A 5241-nucleotide genomic window follows, 5' to 3' on the forward strand; every position below is an offset into this window, starting at 1 on the left:
CTTATTGCGTTGAAGGTAGGAATGACGAGGAACCAAGAATGATATTTGAATGGAAGTGAACCTCTGCCTTTCATGTGCAATGTAATCAAGGCATCTGAGTAAAGTTCAATTCTTATTTTAAGCACTGCATGAGTTATAGGACAGTTCAAGATGATGGATGTTGGATATATTCTTTTCTCTACTTTTTAAAACAAATAGATTGTTGAAACCATATTTAGCTGCAGACTAGAACATTAGAACATAAACACAATTAACACTAGAACATAAACACAATTAACACTAGAACATAAACACATTTAAATATTCTCGACAAAAGAAGCAGGGAAATAAACGTAAAATGAATGCCCCTTCTACAACTGGAGGTATACCACTGGAGGTATCCACTTCTAGTATGTTGCAAGGATTTTTAAAAGAATATAGCAGGCTAAACGCAAGCCTTTTCCCCTGTTTGATATATTGAAAGAAACTACTCAGCGTGCTCTGCAAATGGGATGAAATTCTAAATTTTGCCGAAAGTGGACATATCTTCCTTTTGCCTGGACTCTTAAAATATCATCATTCTTTCTCAATTGGTGTGTAATATGTAAAACAAAAAATCTACATAGTATACATGTGTTGTATGATCCTTCAGAGAATATTCAGAATAAGTGGAATATATTCCCCGACTAGCCCCTTTACTCACCCTAGATCAGCTGTTTCATTAACAGTATATAGTATATATGTTATTCCAATTTAATATGATATATTGAACGACATATTTAGCAATGTTTGCAAAATATCTCAAACTAAGTTTTACCTCTTTATTACTTTTAGTTACATAAAATTAAATTATGATTTTAACGGTGTCGTTTATGGAATTAGCTGCAAGATGTTTAAGGAGAAGTTATTGTCGTTTTCACGAGTTTTTGCAAACAGAAATTATATTCGTATATTCTCTTTACTATGTGCATGCAAAGTGCTAAGTGAACTAGATGTGTCTCTTGCAGTTTTTCGGTCAAGATTTGAAATACATCCCGAAGGAATTTCCTACTCATAAATGTTTTTGTCCCATAAAATGTATTTTTATTATCTTATTTTACCGTTGAAACGTTTGTATTTACGTAGTTTTAAAAGAATTACACATGTTCTTTAATTTATAGAGCGGCAACGTTCGCTTTATACGGATTTACATAGAAAGGATAATAAACGTGTTATTATTGCTATGCGTGCACCAAGTTCCGAAGAGAATTGGATTTGGTTTTCTATACTTTTTAGATTGGCTTCAACATTTTTCGTTGGTACTTTAGAAATATTAATACGATATTTCCGTCCAATGAGAAAGCTGGAAAACAGCTAAATTATGTTTGTTATAAGAATATTATAAATGATAAAACAAGATTTGGTCCAAATGTTTGCGAATATAGGGATAAAACCGTTAGGACTGCATCCAACAGAAATTACATTTTATGCATACCAAAAGACAAATAAAATTTGCAGGAATTATAGTTAAAATATGCCGCAAGTAAATTCCATAGCTAAACACATCTTTCTTTATCAAACTACATTGACTTTTTTGCTGCCATATAGTGAGAAATCTGTCACAAATTTTTAAAATCACTGCATCAATTACGAGTTGCGACCAGTAAAATTTCAATTTTCTTAGAAATTTTGCAGAAACTGTGCTAAGCATATACAAGAGCAGTGTTCTTCATTAAAATTTGTATCTGTTGAATTTTCTGCCCCGCCCTCATGTACAGTGCTCAAGGAATTCAAATAAACTTTAGGTAATTTTACTCATACTTCCACTATCAATTGCTGTTCTTTTAAATAAAGAAGGAGTGTTAATGTTTCCACGTACTTAAGCGTACCTTACGCATTTTACATCCTCTCGCCACATCTATGATTGTTGTGTTTCACTTCTTTGTGTTTCGAATGACCTATACCTCAGTATTCAATAACTAAGAGTTGCCATAATATAAAGCTAGAATAACAATGAAATACATAAAGAGGTGGAGAGAAAATTTTATTATCGAGCTAATTATCTGTCTATTATTCATAATTTGCACAATCCTGGCACCAGGATGGTCGTTGAGTTTCCTGATTACATTTGGGAGCACAATTTTATAATTACTATTTCTGAAATAGTTTACACTTAGAGAAATATTTAATTTATCCACATAAGAATTACATTTTAGCATTGGTCATTCATATCTTAAGTACTCAGATTACTATTTTTGAAAATGTGACCTACATAATGCATTACACACTTACGTTATATTATTTTGATAACGATTTGGTATTATACATATTGAAATAATTGGCTATATCACAATGCTAAACCAGCCATTAACCCTATTGGGTAACGGGACTTCGGGGCAATTTGAATAGGAACATTATTCAATAGTGACAAATATTGTCGTTTCCAGATGTTGTTTGGATACTTTTTACTAATTAAGTGCTTCTGTTCATCACTAAGATAGGTTCTCTTATCATAAGACTGCCGAGGAAGAAGTTCAATTTTAGTATTTCGATATAAATAAGTAATTCAGTGATGACTAGCAACACCAATAATTGTATTTCTTGCGAACTTTAAGGAAAATTCAATTCTCACACGAAATACAAAATGAAAGTTACGTAGCTAGGTTCAAACATTAGTAACACAGATATGTATTAGTAAAACATTGTAAATACATTGAAAATAACATGCTTTATATTAAATATACAGCAATCAAAATAACAAACGTATAAAAATAGATAAGGCAGTTCGCTAGAAGGAGGAGAGCTTGCTGTTTACCCAATAAGCATTAAGGCATTCTCCAAATTATTTCATTTTTGGGTAAACCACAATCGGCAACAACAAACTTTATTACCAAAATGTAAATTGGTATGTGGCATTCCAATAAATGCTTCATAGATTTTAAAGTTTGTAAATTTTTAATATATGTTAAATACATTTGAATAGATAGCAGAGGGTTCTTCGTTATAAATTAACACTGAAGGGAGCAGTTCAGCTTGAGGAAATTCTTATCTTTCGAATTATTACTTTAACTATTGTCTTTAATCGACAAGCTTATGAAATGTATTTGATATCCCTTTTCGAATGTATTGTGTAGATTTCCTGTGTGGTCACGTTCACATTGAACAATGGCATTTGTTTGTGAAACATTTTGCCAAGCGTCAAAACTCAATGAAGAGCGAAGCGTTATTCACAATTAATCATGTGATAATATATAATATATATCAGGACATATATTGTGATGTCCTTGCTTTCCGTAAGTAGGAGTGCGAACCATATTTTCTCAAAAGGATCTGCCAGCAATGTGCTTTTTGTCAAGATCATCAGTGCAGCAAACATTTTGTAATTTGCTCATTACAACATAGTATTATATGGGGGAAGCAAAAATTAGTCTATTGTTAAATTGAAGTTACAGGAAATATATTACCCTCCACAGACTGGCACTGACAGTGAATTCGAAAACCAGTTTACACCACCGGCATGTCATTTGTAGTCAATAGCGTGAAATTGTCTCGTCAATCCTGAGTACCAATGCTTACTCATTGCGGAAGGAAGTGTTCCAAAACATCATCAATTGCAATGGTTTTCTTTCTATTTTCTTTAACATCCCGCGAATTGGGATGCTGCTTATGGGGAAAATACTGTTCAAACCCAGAGAATATTTGAAGTTATTCAGCGACTAGGTAAGCAAAAAATAGTAATACAAAAGATTAGACGGAATGTGCGGTAAACGCTGTGAACACTGTGGTTTGCAAACATCATTGCTAGCAAATTATTTATATTTTGCCAAATTTATACCTGAATAAAGTAAAATATTCCCTGAAGTTTGTTCACTATTTTCCGATAATCGCCTTTAAAATAAGTTTTTGTAAAGTCTAACGATGGGATATTGAATGAAAAATGCATAATCTGAGGCTGACTCGGTTTCTAGCGTCGTTCACGTTAGTTCAGTGCCCAAACGCTTGGGTATAAATGTCATTGCACAACCTAAGGTGGCTTCACAGGAATATGACCTTTTTATTACAATACAGTTGAACAAGAGTGGCAAATACATTTTATCAGATTATCCACCTGTGTACCAAACAGAAGGCAATTTGCCAGTTGTAAGATACTGTTAAAATACATTACCCTTCAATTGCTCCATAATAAGTACTCTTAGATCGGAAAATTTCTTCAATGTTGACCGATCACTGAGCTGGGCACCCAAAAAACCCCAGATACCGAAAATGAAGTCTGAATCTAAAAAAAGAAATAATTTCTTCAAACTGTCTGCAAGCATTCTTGCGATCAAAGATATATCCGTTTGTTTAATTGTTTCATATATAAAGACGAGTTTGATATGTAAAGGTGAGCGCACTATCGATATGAATTCAGAGTAAGACGTCGGGACCTTCCCTAGTAAGATATCTTGTCTTTATAATAAGAATTAGTAACTCAATTGTTCAGACAAACATTCTGCGTTCATTCCATGCACGATGGTGATGATGATAATAAATTGAATTTTTATGATGAGGAAAGGAACGGAAACGTGTCGTTCTTGACAAAAAAACACATAAACGACAAATGGAGATTAATAATATATAAATATTTCATCTTGATGTTTACGATACCTAAAAATCGCAAATGGTTTGAAGTTATTATTTTCGAATTACACAGACTCATTACCATTTGTTTTATAAATACAATGCTTCAAAGCGGAACGAATTTATATTCCTTTGCATATTGTTAAAATATTCTATAAATTTTAATAATGAACATTTTATTAAAGTAAGCATATATATTAAAGAATAGAATGCGTTTTCAAGATGTTGAATAATATATAACCGACATTGAGAGATATCTATATTCTTGATCAACGTTAATGCTAATTAATTTTGATTTGTTATAATTAATGATGATAAAACATGCCTATGTTAGCTTGTGCTTTTTCTTAAATAATATTTCATATAACCAATGCACCACATAAACATATTGATTTTTATTAAACATTAGAAACGCATATTGTTTAACCAAAAATAGAATATGATAATAGGTTATCTTACGATATATATATTATTTTACTGTATAATTTCTGATTTTAACATGTCTAAAAATTATTGTAAGTCAGCGTTTAAAATTTGAGACATCATTTTTGAATTCTATCCTATTCTTTTCATGTTAAATGTGACTGAGATAATTTATTGAATAAATGGACACGCATTGCACACTACGAAAATACATAAAACAAATTCACAAATGCTTAATCA

The sequence above is a fragment of the Thermobia domestica genome, chromosome 9 (genome assembly GCF_964235325.1).
Source record: "Thermobia domestica chromosome 9, izTheDome1.hap1.1, whole genome shotgun sequence".
Taxonomy (NCBI): Eukaryota; Metazoa; Arthropoda; class Insecta; order Zygentoma; family Lepismatidae; genus Thermobia; species Thermobia domestica.